The sequence below is a fragment of the Rhinatrema bivittatum genome, chromosome 5, assembly GCF_901001135.1.
Source record: "Rhinatrema bivittatum chromosome 5, aRhiBiv1.1, whole genome shotgun sequence".
NCBI lineage: Eukaryota > Metazoa > Chordata > Amphibia > Gymnophiona > Rhinatrematidae > Rhinatrema > Rhinatrema bivittatum.
In genome coordinates this window covers 125,627,374-125,645,057 of record NC_042619.1, presented here as the reverse complement: position 1 = coordinate 125,645,057, position 17,684 = coordinate 125,627,374, and the positions used below count along the sequence as shown (strand labels likewise).

The 17,684-nt window shown below is 43.7% G+C and overlaps 1 protein-coding gene across 2 annotated transcripts in view; it reads right to left on the bottom strand.

Annotated features, from left to right (window-relative positions):
- LCP1 (lymphocyte cytosolic protein 1) overlaps positions 1–17,684 on the bottom strand; it is a 174,792-nt gene that overhangs the window by 107,497 nt on the left and 49,611 nt on the right. Inside the window, exon 2 of one of the 2 annotated variants that reach the window (XM_029602888.1) lies at positions 1,603–1,709. The exons of the other annotated variant lie outside the window; for it this stretch is intronic. The gene's annotated coding sequence lies outside the window, so the exon portion shown is untranslated. The remainder of the gene's footprint in view (positions 1–1,602; positions 1,710–17,684) is intronic. 2 annotated transcript variants of the gene reach the window in all.

The window sequence follows — 17,684 nt, the reverse complement described above, 5'->3', positions numbered from 1 at the left end:
TTTCCCTGCCCCCCCCCCCCCCCCCCCGAGTTTACGCTATACCAAGACTAGGAACTGGGACAGGAAGACAAACTGGAATTTTTCCCCTTTTTGAGTGGTGATTTCAGACTTGTTTTACTGAGCCTAGGTTGTTCGGCTGCTAACTGCCCTAGGCACCAGGAAAAAAGAGAATCAAGGCGTTTTAAAGAAAAAAAAATGGAGTTAAAACAGTTGTTTTATATCTTTGAGCTGCTGCCTGCAGAACTACCATCAGAGGGTTAACAGCCTGCAGAGATGAACTGTGAAGGGAATAGGAAAAGTTACACAGAGGGCAAGGAGTCAGCTGACTCCCCAGGAACCAATGGGAGCTGTAGAATCTTGGGGTGATCCACACGGATAGCATAATGGAGGCCATCACCGGATCTGTGGCCTGCCACTTTTGCCAGGCATGGGAATCGGTATACCACATATTCTGGTTCTGTCCCCATCTCACCCCTTTCATTGACTTTTTAAAGAGTTTATTTTTACATTTTTGGTTGTCCTTTCCCCCCCATCTCCTTGTCTATGGCCAGGCCGCACCAAGGCACCCGGTGGCACACAGCCGAGCCTGCCTTGTCAATTATCTCCTGGCGAAAGCTAGACAAACCATCAGGTGCACCAGGGAAGCGAGGCTGGCCGCCGAAGAACCGGCCCCATGCATGTCTTTTTTTATATCCTTGGTGCGGTCCTGTTTGTGGGCAGAGCACGCATTAGCCATCCAGAAAAACACCATCCCCCAGTTTAGTGCTGACTTGGCGGTTAACCGCGTCCTCTGCCCGCCTCTACTTCCCCTCGCCTACGCTTTACACCTCCTAGTGTAGGTATCTGTTGTCTCTTCTGTGTCGTACACCCCTTCCCTTTCTCCCTTTCGGTGACTCGGATCTGCGATGATGTGCTAAAGGACACTGGCTGTGCTAGTGATTCCTTTCTGCCTTCGGGCAGTGTGTTTCTTGAGTAGTCTGACTACACTGACTCCTCGCCTCTCCGTCTCTTTCTCGCCCCTCTCTGATCTAGGAGGGATTGGTTGTAAGCCTGTGGACCGTCTGCCTCAAACATCGAGGCATTTTGTTTGTCAGAAGGCTAGAACTCTGAATTTTGCTTCCCGTACACAACCCATGGGATGTGGGCTGTACGGGTTTTGGATGTTTTTCTTGACCAGAGAGGCGCCCTGCACTGATGCCTTACGATAAAATAGGGCCAGAGATTAAAAAAAAAAAAAAAAAAAGCCTGTGTTTCTGAGTATGAATCTAACAAGCAGGCTGAGGAGAGAGAGAGAGAGAGAGAGATAGAGATCCAGCAACCACACAGATGGGGGTAGTTTCCTGATTTTGTATGTGTTGAAAGAGCAGCCCAGACTGTGATCTGAAGGGAGTTTCCTGAGACTACCAGCACCTCAGTCAGACAGAGAATCAGACATCTGTATCTTGCTTTTACCCCCTTGAAATCCACAGTTAAGTGAACTGAGTTTTCTGAAGGGGTGAACCATTAAAGTGTAGTGTAGCGCTTAGGGACATGTAGATAGAGAAGAAAATAAGCTTATCAGTGCTACCAGGGTCACCATTAAGTCTAATTTAATTGTATTACCTCACTGGGTGGTGCTGCCTCAGGAATCTGCACCCAGGAGCTGGGGACACATAGGAAATCCATCCCCAGGGGGGCTCAGAGTCAAAGAACAGTGAGCTGGGTGAGGGCTGTGTAAAAAAGGGTAGAAAATAAAGCCTTAACTTGCCACCACAGAACTCCAGCAATTGTCCCTAACAGAATCTTGCAATGTGCACATTTATAGATTGCAAACATTCTTAGGGTACTCAATGTTGCTATAACTCTGGCACGCCGTAGCTCACGGACGACCGCCCCTCCCACCCTTGATCTAGGTGACTGATACATACTGCATAGTTGACCATTTCATTGAATTTGAGTTTTATTTACTGCCTTTTTTTGTTTATTTGTTTTATTGCTGCTAGTGGGCTTCAATTTCAGTGTTATTTTTATGTCTTATTTTGAATTGCTTCCAGTAAAAGTTAAACCACTTACTTCTGTTAACAGTGTGTTCAGATCTGCTGAACTGAGGGGAAATACTACTTTCTGAGAATCTGTGTGGATAGATCTGGGTGCGGTATTGGGGCTTCTGGGATGCTCTCATACTTCTTGAAGGCGAACAAACCCACAAGAATTTATCATAGTATTTCTTCTATGGCTATCTCCCCTCCCTTGGCCCGGGTAACTTAAACTACCTCAGAGGGAGGTTACACAAAGCATAAGCAGCAGTCATACCACTTTCAAATAACCAAATTCTTAACTTTATTTTGTGGTTCTGACACCAAGAACTAATGACAGGTATAGCATGGAGTAAAATAATCATAATGAAAAATTAGAATTCATGGGATACAACAGTCAGAAGTAAAATCTTTCCCAATGTTTAGCATATTGGTATGCCACCAAATGAGGGGTAACACTAATGAATCAATACCCAAAAAATAGCATGAAAAAATGAACCATACATTCGTGGATGGTTTCTCAGATAAGTGCACTTAGTAGCTTCTATATGAAGAATCCATGAACTTTATATGCAAGTGACCAATGATTATAAAGCCCTAGCGCTTTACAGGGCTTTATTCACAAAAGCCACAAGCAGCAAGTGGCGCTATATGACGGTCACTGTATATGACACAAGCTCTTCTTTTCATAGCAGAATTCTTTATTGACCAAATGAGGGGTAGCAGTCACTCAGCCTTCACTTGAATATCAATTAGATCTCCAAACTCCACATGCCTAACACCTTACAGGGATATAAGATTACATTCTCCAATGTTCTCCCCTTATCACATCGCTTGGTACTCTTCTATAAATTTCCAACCCAACCTAAACCAACCCAAACCACAAGGGACAGGAGCACCACATTCATATTCTTCAAGTGTAACCCCAGGCTCAAAATAACTGTAGGGGAATGAGGTGAAACCCCCTCAGAATTTACTCATTAATTCCTCTTTGCTTGACCTTTTCCTTCTGTTTCTCTTTCTCCACTCCAGCTACATGAAGGTCTCTCTGGTATCCTTCATGCCCTGGATCCTTCAAGGGCATGACTCATCTCAGAATAATCCTCTCTTTCCTTTTTCTTGGCCTTTTTCCTCATGGGAAGGAAACCTTGGCCTCAAGCATCCTCCCTTTAAGGGAAGTGCCCCTGCAGGGACCCACTCATTACTGGGGTGGTCTTTGGACTCACCAGCCCACAGGTTGGCTACTTCACACCATTACAACCTGGAGATCTCTTCCTCTGCCAGCTCCATCCTAGAAAAGGCAACTCCCACCAAATTCCTCCCAATTTTATACCTCCCGCTTAATCCTCTCCCACCAATCATATACCCTGGATTCTTAAGGGAAAAACACACCACCCCTTAACCCAAACACATGAACACATTATGTTATTTATTTATTTGATTTATATTCCACTTTTTGACACTTTAAAGTGGATTACCTCAGATATTGTAGATACTTCCCTATCCCCAGAAGGCTCACAGTAAGTATGTACAGGGCTCACCTCTGTCTACAGCAGGGGTTCCCAACCATTTTGAGAGAGTGGATCCCTTTTCAACCTCCAAAATGTTTGCCTTTCATTTTTACCTGCAGTTATGTGCCATATATAGAACAGTGATTAATGTAATAACAAGGAAATAATTATATGCACACCAGGCTCATTCATAATATATATAAAACGTATTAAATAATGCTTACTGATATAAATAGAATACATATTGCAATGCACAGCAGTAAATGTGCATGAATGTACTTATATCCAATAACTTATAGGCAACCACACAGCTGGATCTGGACTGAGGGAGAGAGAGAGATACTGGCAGGGTGGGAAAGAGGGACAGACTAGTGGAGATAGTCTGGTGGAGGGAGAAAGAAAAAGACTGGTGGAGATGAACTGGTGGAGGGAGAGATAGAGACTTAACAGGATGGGCTGGTGGAGAGAGAGACAGCAAGAAAAGATTTGCAGAGGGAGAGTGAGAGACTGGTGGAAGGAGAGAGACTGGTGGAGTGAGAGCTAGACTGGTAGAAATATATTGCGAGAGAGAGAGAGACAAACTTGGTGGAAATGGACTGGAAAGGGAGAGAGAGAGAGAGTGACAAACTGCTGGGGATGGACTGGTGGAGGGAGACAGAGAGAGAGGGACTGGTGGAGGGGAAGAGAGAGAGAGATTGGTGGGGATGGACTGTGGAGGGAGAGAGAGAGAGAGACTTGCAGGACAGACTGGTAGAGGGACAGAGGGGAGTTTGGTTGGGATGGACCATGAAGCAGAGACAGAGAGTGAAAGACTGGTGGGGAATGGGGAAGGCGGGATGTTTGAGACAGGCCCATATCACTAAAAGAAATGTGGAGAAAGGTTTGGTATACGTATTCCTCCCAACCCTCCTCTCCCCAACATGGTATTTTTTATTTTATTTTTTTAAGAATATAATCTGTGACAGGGAAACCACCCGATTAGTTTGATCTTGACAGGTGTCCAATGGCTCTCTCCACACCCAGGGACGGATTGGCCTATCGGGGCTTCAGGCATGCCATGGTGGGCCGGTCACCCCAATCACGTGATAGGTGTTGGTCGCGGCAACCAAAAGCAGTCATGTGACATTTCTCTGCGAGCAGAAGCCTCCCCCGAGGCCCTCCGCTTAAGTGCTGCTTTTGAATTTTCCCCACGGCACTTCTCCCATGCCCGCCGCCTCCATTTGCGCCTGCCCCTTATGTTTTTGCCGGCGGGAGGCAGCCAGCACACTTCCTGCCGCTGCCTCACCGCGGGCTGAATGCCTGCCTCCCAGCTCCCATAGCTTTCCTCTGCAGCAGGCTCCTTTCATTCTCATGCCACCTTCCTACCCAAATGGCCACCCCCCTCCCTCCAAAGCAGCGCATCTCAACTGGTCTCCTACTGCTCTTCCCCCCTTTTCCCTCAGCGAGCGAGAGGGACAATCTTCCACTGCTGCTGTTGCCACCCGGGCTATCAGCACATTCAAGCCTGGATGGGAACGGCAGCAGTGTTAGTGGAGGATGGCAACTGCGGCTGGGCCTTTTCTTCTTCCCGCACCTGCCCCTCTGGCCCGGAACAGGAAGTGATGTGCAGTAGGGTGCGCGGAAAGAAGAAAGAGCCATGCTGCATGGAAAAGTAGCGGTGGCAGGGGCGGCCCCGAGCAGTAGCGAGGACCCAACGCAAAATCAGAAACAGCCAGAAATTGGCACAGGAGACATCAGAATTAGCCTCCCGTGGCCAATGGGATTCTTCTTTCTTGCCATTCGGGGAATAGAAGAGGAGGCTGTTGCAGCTACCATTTGTGCTCGGGGGGGGGGGGGGGGGGCAGGAAATGAGAGAAAGACAGCCAGCCAGTAAGTGAGAGAATCTATGTGTATGTATGTGTGATTGAGAGTGTACATGTGTAACTCTGAGTGAGAGCCTGTGTGTAAGTGAGAGCATTTGATTGAGATCATCTATGTAAGTGTGTGAGAGAGAGCATGTGTGTGATTGAGAGAAACTGGTCAGAGAGGTGATGTGTGTGTATATAGGAGAGACAATGGAAGTGACTGGTCAGGGAGATGACTGGAGTGTGTGTGTGTGTGAGAAAGAAAGTGATTATGGGAATGAAAAGCCTGTGCAAGTGGCGAGCTAGCATAGGAGTAAGAAACCTGGGTGTGTGTGAGACAGCATGGGAGTGAGAAGCCTGTATATGTAAGACAGAACATGGAAGTGGGAAGCCTGTGTGTGTGTGTATGTGTGTATGTGTGTGCATGAGAGAGACTGATCAGGAAGGTGACTGGTGTGTATGTAAGAGAAAGACTGGTCGGGAGATGACTGGTGTGTGAAAGACAGAAACTGGTCATGGGGGTGTAACTGGTATGTGTGTGTATGAGAGACAGAGAGATTGGTCGTGGGCACTAAGGAAGAGGACCATGAGTACAGAGCTTCAGCCACTACTGCTTCTGGTGTGTGCTACTGGCCTGCATGGAAGAGGAGTATGAGAGCTGCTGGAGGGGGTTAGTAAAGGTGGCTTTTTAAGTTTATTTTTCTTGATTGACTGCCATTTTAATTACTGAATATTATGTGATATGTCTGCTGTTTTGAAATATTTTATTGGTGTTTGGAGAATTTTAAATAATTTTTATGCGTTTTTAATTGTTGAATATTATTCTGTTCATAGTTGTTGTGAAACATTTATTCTGCTTATTAGTATAGTTATACAATTATTTCTGTGTTGGGATCTATAGCTGCTTGGCTAGTTCTGTTTTCCTAATAGGAGGTGTATTGGTGTTTAGGGCCTGATTTAATATTTGTAGTGTTGCCTTTTCATATGTAGGGTTGTTACTGTTTGAGTGCATTCCATAATACAAGTGTAACTGTGTGCGGATTAGTTTATGTGCATTACTGCAGATCCTGGGAGTATGTTAGGTCAGTTCTGTGTATGTGACCAAGGTGAGGTATTTTACTGTATCAGTCTTATTTGTTGTATTTTCTCAAGAGGACATGCAATAGTGATAAATTGCTGTCTTTTCATAAGTAGGGCTATTGAGCGAGGTAGTTGGAGTTTGTGTTGCTATTACTGAGATGACACTAGAACCAAAATATATTTTTTGTAAGGTGAGTTGTACGGGGAATGTCATAATTCTGCTTTTCATCCATAATTGTGGGTCAGGGGGGTTCCTGTGGATGCAAACTGTACTTTTACATTTAGCCCTATGATGGTCATGTGTTCAGTGTGTCATGCATGTAAGAGCCATCTGTCAGGGGTGTCCTGACAGAAAAAAGGTTGAGAACCACTGTGCTAGAGAACAACTAATTCATGACCATCTCAAGGTGACTAGAATTAAAAGTTCCCAGGTATGGAGAACCGGGGATTTTTTTCTATCCTTATTAGTTTTAATTATTGATTATTATTTGATGTCTGCTGTTTTTGAAATATTTTATTGGTGTTAGGGAAATTTTCAAAAATTTGTATATGAGTTAAATTACTGGAGGTTCTATTCATCATCAGTTTTGAAATATATATTTTTAGTATGATTTTCCTATTGTGATTGATGTTTTATAGTTCTTGATTTTATTGTTTGATGTTTTATGAGGAATGATGGTATTTTCTGTTTTTCCATTGCTGCATTACATACAGTCTAACTTGTTGTGATTTCCAGTTTAGTTTGTCTGTGCATTTCTGTGTATATTTTATGGTCCCTTTATTCTGTATTTGGTGACTCACCAAATTGTATGTGTAATTGGGTACCCATGGGTCCCATACCCATGGTATGGAGAAAAATTGTGTAATTGGGTACCCATGGGTCCCATACCCATGGTATGGAGAAATATTCCCCGGGCCACTATTTTCCCACAATCCACCCCTGTCCACACCTGCCTGCTACCAAATTCCATATATGCAGAGATAGGACACCCCCACTCCTAAAGCAAGAGGCACTGCTACAAACATTTTGCACCACTGTCACAAAGTGCTAGGCATGTATATCAGTGGCATCTCTAGAAGAACTTTCTAAGAAACAAAGAAACCCCTGGCCAGTTTCAACCATCTGAGAAAACTACCATTAAAATGATTCAAGTGCATTAAGAACATAAAAACATGTCATACTGGGTCAGACCAAGGGTCCATCAAGCCCAGATTCCTGTTTCCAACAGTGGCCAATCCAGGCCATAAGAACTTGGCAAGTACCAAAAAACTAAGTCTATTCCATGTTACTGATGCTAGTAATAGCAGTGGCTATTTTCTAAGTCAACTTAATTAATAGCAGGTAATGGACTTCTTCTCCAAGAACTTATCCAATCCTTTTTTAAACACAGCTATACTAACTGCACTAACCACATCCTCTGACAACAAATTCCAGAGTTTAATTGTGCGTTGAGTGAAAAAGAACTTTCTCCTATTAGTTTTAAATGTGCCACATGATAACTTCATGGAGTGTCCCCTAGTCTTTCTATTATCTGAAAAAGTAAATAACCGATTCACATCTACCCGTTCTAGACCTCTCATGATTTTAAACACCTCTATCATATCCCCCCTCAGCTGTCTCTTCTCCAAGTTGAAAAGTCCTAACCTCTTTGGTCTTTCCTCATAGGGGAGCTGTTTCATTCCCCTTATCATTTTGGTCGCCCTTCTCTGTACTTTCTCCATCACAACTATATCTTTTTTGAGATGCGGCGACCAGAATTGTACACAGTATTCAAGGTGCGGTCTCACCATGGAGCGATACAGAGGCATTATGACATTTTCTGTTTTATTCACCATTCCATTTCTAATAATTCCCAACATTCTGTTTGCTTTTTTGACTGCCGCAACACACTGAACCGACGATTTCAATGTATTATCCACTATGACGCCTAGATCTCTTTCTTGGGTGGTAGCACCTAATAAGGAACCTAACATTGTGTAACTATAGCATAGGTTATTTTTCCCTATAGGCAACACCTTGCACTTATCCACATTAAATTTCATCTGCCATTTTGATACCCAATTTTCCAGTCTCACAAAGTCTTCCTGCAATTTATCACAATCTGTTTGTGATTTAACTACTCTGAACAATTTTGCCATAGTTTGAGAAAAGGCATAGTCAGGTTTTGCCTGTCTGTCATCAATTTCAATATTCCCTATAAATATAATATGGTTGACAGGCTATGATTGTACCCCTCTATCCAATTTAGCTCACTGTAACAGCAGATCAATACTTTCTGTTGTCACACATCACAAGTGTGCTTAATAAATATTTTTATGAGACTGGAGAATAGAAGGCCATAAGAAGGAGCCTAAGATAAGGTCTTCAAGATTAATCAAGAATGTGTGTTGTTATCAGTAACAAGATGTGCTATGCTAGCTTGCAGAATTAACCAAAATTACAGTTTGAGTCATATGTGCAGATCTGAACCTCTGGCATACTGCCTCCTTTGTGTAGAAATAGTATTTCAGTTTTACAGAAATATAATGGATTTCAGAATGCTCACTGAAGCTTACTCAAAATGTGGCCTTCTCCTTGTAATATTACTTGCAAAATAAAGGTAGTGGCATTGTATTGAAAGAGTCCTGTCCATTTTCTGAAATTGAGCCAAGAGGGAATAACCCCAACTCCCTCAGCCTTATAGTGTAAATTTGTTTAACTCTGTTTGCTTAGGAAGAAAAATAATTGAACAAATTTTCTTGCGTAATATAGGGAATGTCACACCAGCAGGGCTCTGTTTCTTTCTGGGCAATGTTCCTCACCCCTACTGGGACCTATCAAAGAGAACACTTTACAGAAACTGCTCCATGCGTGTAACCTGCAGGAATTTAGAGTAACCAGGAGTATCTGAAAGAAACCCTCCAGTTACAGAGGAAAATGTCTCTCTAGGATGTTTAAAGATCTATATAATAACTGGCGTTAGGATTAACTTCCTCGTTTAATGCATGCTATGTTATTTGTAAATCTGTTATTACTGAGTGGTAATTTAGTATATATGCAAATAGATGATTACCATAAAATGTTATGCAAATTAACTTAGTAGTTATTAACATTAGATAGTAATTATGTTCCCTGGCCACCAAACTCCCCCGCCTCCCCAAGACTGCTCTTAGAACCCTTGATACCCTTCCAGTCATGGCCAAGGCTCCCCACCCTGGATTCCCCTTGGAGAATATGATTCAGCCCCCACCCCCTCTAACAATGATAGGCGTCAGAGATATCTTCCCCATGCCACCTCTTGGAACCAATAGGGCCCATTGCATCCTCTTAGACCCCTCCCTGAAATGAAGACCCACAGTAGCATCATCTGCCGGACCTCTCGACTACCCCTCATCCTGAAATCATGGATCCCGTCAATGTCCCTCTCTAAGCAATGGCCCTGTTGCAGAACTCCTGCCTCCCAATGCCCCCCAGAAGAAGCAGCCTCTGTTTTAGCCCCATCATGACCCCCTTTTACCCCTCGATTCCCCCCAAAGTCACATGATCCAAATGAGGCCTCCTACCACCCCTACTGTCCCATAAAAGTTGTTGCTTTTGCTGGACAATATAATGCCCTATTGCCCTCCTCCCTCTCCAGGAGTCATCCCCATTGGAAGCCACACATTGTATCTCTTTGTAGTGACAAAATGTACTCCACTGTCAGGTGAAGGTGCCGGCACTATTCAAACCTCTGACAGCCAGGAAATGAAGGACTAGAGCCTTAACTCACAGAGCCAACCAGTTTAACTGGAAATAAAGTAAGCAGGGACAGGGGTCATAAGAGACCAAGAAGGAAGAAGATGGCCACTCTCGCCTGGTGACCAGATTGGCCAAAGCCAGGTTAAAAGAGGTTGCTGGGAACAGGAAATTGTTCACAGCAGCCAGAAAGCTATCCAAGCTCTCCAGGAAAGTGAATTCTAGTAGTTTTTCTACTTCCTTGAAGTTTAATTTCCTGCCTTGTTCCAGTATGGTAAGTGCCAAGCTTCAGTTCCAACCTTTATCTCAAGCTTCAGTTCCATCCAGTGACAGATTTTCCTTCTGCCGGTCCTAGACATTATCAGTGCTGGGGATGTGCCACTCCTCATCCCAGACCTCTCAGATTTTCTGAGGCTCTCCCCCACAGCAGACCCCTGACCCCCATGAACTGCAGTCCCCACCACCAATCCCTTCTTTCAGCTGATCCTCTGATTCTTCTCCCCAACCCCTCCCAACCAATTTAACAGCTCCAGCTCCAGTTCTGATGCTGTTATGAAAAAGAACCAAGCAGGGACTAAGTGATCCCATGGTTCTGCATTCACAGGCCCCACTTCTTGTACAGAAGCCCAGAGAGGATGGGGTGAATTCTTCAATGCCTGTAAGTTTGCGATTATTCAATCACTGTTTGCTTCCTTATAATAACAGCAATGCCAGCATGGGAGCTAGAGCTCTGATGTTGGTTGGTTGGGGATCAACAATTGGATTGGAGTGGAGGCCAATGTGGTGTAGGGGATCAAGGGGAATGTTAGAATGTAATTGGAAGCCTCCATGGTGGCGGGAAATTTGCTACCCTGAAATATGCCTTCCTTTGTATAAATCCAGGCCTGTTTCTAGACTTTTCTTTAAGCTGCAGTTCCTATCCAGTTTAGGGATGTGCATTCATTGCTCCAGTTGTTTCATTCATTGTGGCGGTATGCGCATATCTCACAAATGGATAGTAGGCACATAAAACAGCCACCAACATATGCACATACCATCAGTTTTGCGTGCCTACTATCCATTCATGAGATGAATGAAACAAATGGAGCAAGGAATGCACATCCCTAGTGTTATGGTTAGAGGTGTTTGAGTGGATTCTCGGGGTACTGTGGAGGTGACCACGCCCACAGGGAGGAGCCCTGTGAGGAGCCACAGTACCAGGCTAGACTCTGGAAGCACAAACACAGAAATTTGTCTTTTATTGAACAGCTGATGAGTTCCACCAGAGGTGGCAGTAGTAAGGCAATCCAGAGATAGCAGTCCAGGGATCCTCGGCAGAGGAGACCCGTCTCACAGAGGTGGTTAGGGAAGTCCGGATGCAGGTTCCCAGTGCAGCAGAGCTGTAGATGAGACAGACTGACAAGTTAGATTACTCACTAAGTTGGTAGCTGTGAGGTAGTGATTCCAGTAGGCAGAAGTAGATGGTTGCAGGCACAGAGGCAGGGAGAGCAGGCCCTCGAGGAGCAGCAGAGTAGCTTAGACCGGACAAGTCCAATCCTTGCTAACTCAATGAGCTAGCAAACAAGCACAGGCTAAAACCCAGATGGTGTGATGTCACTCAAGGGGGACGCCCCCGAGGTTCCCGCCATGACGAGGATAAAGATGTGGGTGGCGTGCGTGCGCGCACCCTAGGATGACCAAAGGAGAAACATGGCATGAAGCCTTGCCATAGCCATTCTGGGGACGCTGGAGAGCGCAGCTTGCAGACGTGGCGGTAGCCATCTTCCCAAGGCTAGCAGAGAGAGAGGTGAGGCACAAAGTTCGAAGCCGTCTGAGACCGATGGACGCAACACCTAGTCCGGTTCCAGTTCCAAGATCAAGCTCCAGTCTCCAGCTCCTGCTATGAGTTCTGGTTCCTCTTCCCCACGCCCCACCAGTGATTCCAGCAGGGTGCAGTGTTGTTGATCCTTGGGGCGACATCACCAACAGCAATATGGCGCACTTCAGGCATCGGCTTATGTGGCCTGATTATATTGGCCTTAGGCGCACTACGGCTCTGGTATCAGCCCTGCCCATAGCAGGTTAACAGTACAGCTAAACCAGCTTGTAGGGGACATTTGCATGGGCCCGTGAGCATAGGCACCAGCTCTGTGGATGCAGTAAGTGCTTGAACACCCTCAATACTGAATAAACTCCTTCACTGTGTCCAAGGAGGGGTCATTTGTGTTAACGTCCCCAATCATTATGAAAAATTGACTGTTATACCTGTACAGACAGGAAGAAAGCAGAGGCACTCATGCATTGGCTCTCCTGTAAGCTAGTGCAGAGAAGGAAAGTCACAGTAGCAGCCTGGAGGCATCAGAATAACAGGGAAGGAGGAGAGTGCTGGGGTCAGGGAGTGTGGTTATCAATAAGAAAAAAATAAAAGGGGGCCCAACCACAAACATTTACCCAGTTAAGCCACTTAGCTAGTTACTTCATGTTGAATGGGGACTGGTCCCTTCACCCATAGTGAAGTTAAAAATTAATGTGCTGGGGACTGTCAGCTTTATCACACTTACTATTTAGCCCAGTGGGCCATTTTTGGAGATTTGAGGATTGGGATTTGGCCAGCATCTTTTTATAAGGTAGGGAATAGGGGGGTCAACACCCACTTGACATGCTATGTTTGTTTTGTTTTTTTCAATATTCAAAAGCTGATGAGTGGCAAATTTACTTGGATACTTTATCCAAGTAACTTCAGCTGAATATATTCAGAAGAAGACTTATCTGTTTAGGTCCCACTGAATATCCCGACCAGAGTTAGTCAGTTAACTTTAACCATCTAACTTCCGACTTGCTGATTCACTAAAAATTGACCTCTAAGTGTATATTTTTGTACAGAAAATGAAGGTCTTAGAAAATTTTTTTTATTCAAAAAGCAAAATACCTAAAACGGACAGAGAAGGTATCCGATAAACTGATGCAACAGATATAATCTGCTACCTCTCGCCCGCAGTGGGCCTCAGGCAGTCTCAGTCTTCCTTGCACTACAAGTTCAAATCATTTACCATCATGCCTCCAAAAATATAGGGGCCGATTTTAAATTTTGCGCGTGCGGGGTACATTTGTGCACGCTACCCGGTGCGCACAAATGTACACTCGATTTTATAACATGCACGTGCTGCCGCGCGCATGTTATAAAATCCAGGGTCGACGCGCGCAAGGGGGTGCACACTTGTACACCTTGCGTGCGCCGAGCCCCAGGAGAGGCCCGATGGCTTTCCCCGTTCCCTGAAGGCCGCTCGGAGCAGCCTTGGAGGGAACTTTTTTTTGGTCCCCCCACCTTTCCCTCCCTTCCCCTATCTAACCCACCCCCCAGCCCTACCTAAATCCCCCCCTACCCCCTACCTTGTTTCATAGAGTTACGCCTGCCTCTGGCAGGCGTTGCACGCGCTGGCTCGCTGCCGGTGCTCCAGGCCGCTGTGTTGGGGCACTCGGCCACGCCCCCAGACCGCTGCCACGCCCCCGGACATGCCCATTTTTCGAAGCCCCGGGACATACGCGTGTCCTGGGGCTTGCGCGAGCCGCTGAGCCTATGCAAAATAGGCTCGGCGCATGCAGGGGTAGGTTTTCGGGGGTTACACGTGTAACCCTTTGAAAATCTACCCCATAATTTACAAACAAACTTACTTTTATTATTATCAAAATATTCTCTACTATATGCAAAAATTTTGTAAGTAAAAAATCAAATTCCAAGATTTCTTTCCTAAAAAAATCACCTAGGGGCTTAACAAAAATAAATGCCAAATATTTAGTTTCATTAGCTTCATAACTAATTCAAGACTAACCCAATGCTTATGTTTTTTCCTGTGTTTTTCAGATGGCTTCTTCTTCCAATTTTTGAAGATCATTTTTTTAGTCAAAATAGCCTCTTTCACCTCGCCTAGTAACTATGCCGGTAATCATTTGGCCTTCCTTACATCTTTCTTAATGCGTGGATTACATCTGGACTGTGCTTCTAAGTTGGTATTTTTAGTTTAAATCTGTTTTTTATTAAACACATTAAAATATAACAGAACAAACCCCATGGGCTGGTGTACTCTTCCTAGCCCAATTGGAATATAACATTTATTAATCACAATCAAAGAGCATTATATGTTAAACCCTTCCCCTCCCTTTAATTCCCCAACCCATCTCCAATAACAGTGAAATCCCATTTCACCTGATGGAGAGTATATCAATTTCTATATATCCAGTTGGATTTGACATTCTGTACAACAAATTATTGAGCAATATCATTTACAATCAGGCTTCTAGGAAGGGGTGATAAAGACAGCAAGTACAGATCCCAAGTTTTAAGAAAGGTCCAGTGTCTCTTAATCATATCCATTTGTTCCATGTATTTTTCCAACCGAGAAGTCTGAAAGATCATATTCTTAAGCTGCCCTAAATTAGGCGCCTCTTCTATTACCCACTTCTGAAGAACACATTTCCTAGCTAATAGCAAAACTTTCCTACACCATAATTGGACATAACCAGTTGGAAAAGTGTAATCCTTCAAATCCTCAAACAAAAGAACCCTTGCATTCATAGCTAGAGTTCCTCCCATATATACCTTGTGAGGCTTTCCAATAATTTTGTAAAGTAGGACAGCCCCAAAAATTATGACCCAATGCTCCTATCTCCCGATCACATTTCACACATAGATCACTTACCTCTAGGTTACTATTTATTTTTTTATTTAATGTTTATATTTTCAAACATTGTTTATATTTTCAAACATTTTCAAACATTTCAAACATATATTTTCAAACATTCAAATATTTTCAAACATTCAAACATTTCAAACATATCAAACATATCAAACATATTTCAAACTCTGGAATTTGTTGCCAGAGGATGAGGTTAGTGCAGTTAGTATAGCTGTGTTTAAAAAAGGATTGGATAAGTTCTTGGAGGAGAAGTCCATTACCTGCTATTAAGTTCACCTAGAGAATAGCCACTATCATTAGCAATGGTAACATGGAATAGATTTAGTTTTTGGGTACTTGCCAGGTTCTTGTGGCCTGAATTGGCCACTGTTGGAAGCAGGATGCTGGGCTTGATGGACCCTTGGTCTGACTCAGTATGGATTTTCTTAACAAAATAATTTGTTCCAGAAATAGAGATATTACATAAGAAATACATAATGAACATTCATTAATTTCAAGAATGTTCTCAGTAAATCTCTAAATTCTTATAGGAAATGTTGGGGAAGAGTCAAAGAAAAGAAGAAGCTATCACATTCAAAAAAGGAAAAGAAACAACATTTCATCAATGTAAAAAAGAAAATAACCACATAGGAGCAGATCCACACCCTTACTTCTGCATAAACCACTTAGAGGTGCCCATCTAGAAAAGATCTTAATTGTAAAGATTCAATAAACACATAATTCTCATTTTGGTATCTTATTAAACATTTGCAAGGGTATTTCAACCAAATTTTAGCATCATAATTTATAGTTTCCGCTCTCATTTCCAGGAACTTTTTTCTACGATCTTGAGTAGATCTGATAATATCTGGAAAAACCCAGACTTTATGCCCATGGAATTGGGTTAATCTATTCCTGAAGAAAAACTTTAAAACTAAGTTCCGATCCTGTTCAAAGGCAAAAGAGACTAGCAACGTCCCTCTAGCTGCTATTTCAGATTCAAAGGACATTTCCAAAACCTCTGATATATTTAATGTAGGCTGATCTTGTAATTCTATTTCAATAGGAATTATAGGCTTCCTAGGCAAAAAATAGGCCTTAGTTACCATAGGCATAATTTCTTTTGGAATTTTAAGGCCTTCTATTAAATAATATTTAACAAAATCCAACATAGTAGATTTAGGGACAATAGGAAAATTTAACATCCTTAAGTTCAGAAATCTCAAAGAGTTCTCAATCTTTTCAAATTTCTTCATTGATGTATCTTCAAATTGGATTAAATTTGTTTGTATCTTCTCTATAGAGGCAGGTTTTTTTTCCAAAACCATCCATTCTTTCTTATTATAAATTCACTCTTTTTTCAATGTCTAAACCCCGTTTATTAGAATCCAAAAATACTTGAGTTAGCGAGTTAATCACCGACTCTATGGAAACCAAGGCACTCGACACAGTCTCCAAAGTTTCAATGGCAGATTTCTTCAGAGAAAACACTTTTGCAGGACTTAATGAGATGGCATCTTCTTGGTTTATGGTACTGATATTATCTCCTACTGGTTCAGATAGCTTGGGGAGCGCCGACTTCGATGTTCCAAATGCATTTGAGACCTCTGCAGAAGATTCCACAGCTGTCTCTCTCTCCCTCTTCACTCCTGCATGTAGTGAAGCCAGATTTTCCACCTCTAAACCCAATGGTTTAGGGCTACCTCTGGATTCCTCCAAGGTATTCAGTGATTCAGCTACACTACGACCTTTGGGCCACAAGGGAGGAGAGGCCACCTCCGGTGCTCCAGGGCTAAGCGAGATCTCCTCGGCCAATGAAAGGGATCTACGCTCCTGATCCTTTCTCATAGTGGCCCTCGCTTCTAGCATTATTGGAGTGGAGACATAAAAACTGTCTATCTTCCGTTGGCTCATCTGTATAGAGTTCGCTGAAGAAATATTTTCTCTCAGTTTAGCATCTTAGAAGCAATTTCACTTGAAAATAAGTATATAAAGGTATTACGGTCGACAGAGCAGACCTTCCTTGCTTCCTATGCGTCAGCCATCTTGGCTCCTCCCCTCCTCTAGGTTACTTTTATATGCTTGGATTTGGGAGTAAAATGCTGTAAGAAGAAATTTATATTGAGTTTCCCTTAAAGAAGCATTTGCGTGAGAGCATAGGCCCTCCTCATTATCCTAAAGATAAATTGCCCTGACAAGTCCAAATTCAATTCTCTACTCCATCCTCTTGCTATTTCCTCAAAACTAGGCTCCATTTGCAAATTTTGTAGGGTTTTATATGAGAAGGAAATTATCTCACACTGCTCCCCCTCCAATGCATATAATGCTTTAATTGCAGATGCTATGCACTAGGGACGTGAATCGTGCTTCTGACAATTGAAAATATCGTATGATATTTTCAAAATCGTCAGAAATCAGGGGACCCCAGAAACCAATAGGAAAACCCCACTAAATTGTTCGTGGGGGTTCTCTTATCGTTTTGGGTGAGAGCGAGAAAAACGGCACACAAAAATAACCCCTAAACCCATCTCGACCCTTTAAAACTAATCCCTTAGCTTCCCCCACCCTCCCGACCCCCCAAAAAACATTTTACAGGTACCTGGGGGTCCAGTGGGGGACCCGGGAGTGATCTCCCGCTCCTGGGCCGTCGGCTGCCACTAATCAAAATGGTGCCGATGGCCTTTTGCCCTTACCATGTGACAGGGTATCCGCGCCATTGGCCGGCCCCTATCACATGGAGGGAGCACTGGATGGCTGGCGCCATCTTTAAAAATGGTACGGGCCATCCAGTGCTCCTACCATGTGACAGGGGCCAGCCAATGGCACGGATACCCTGTCACATGGTAAGGGCAAAGGGCCATCGGTGC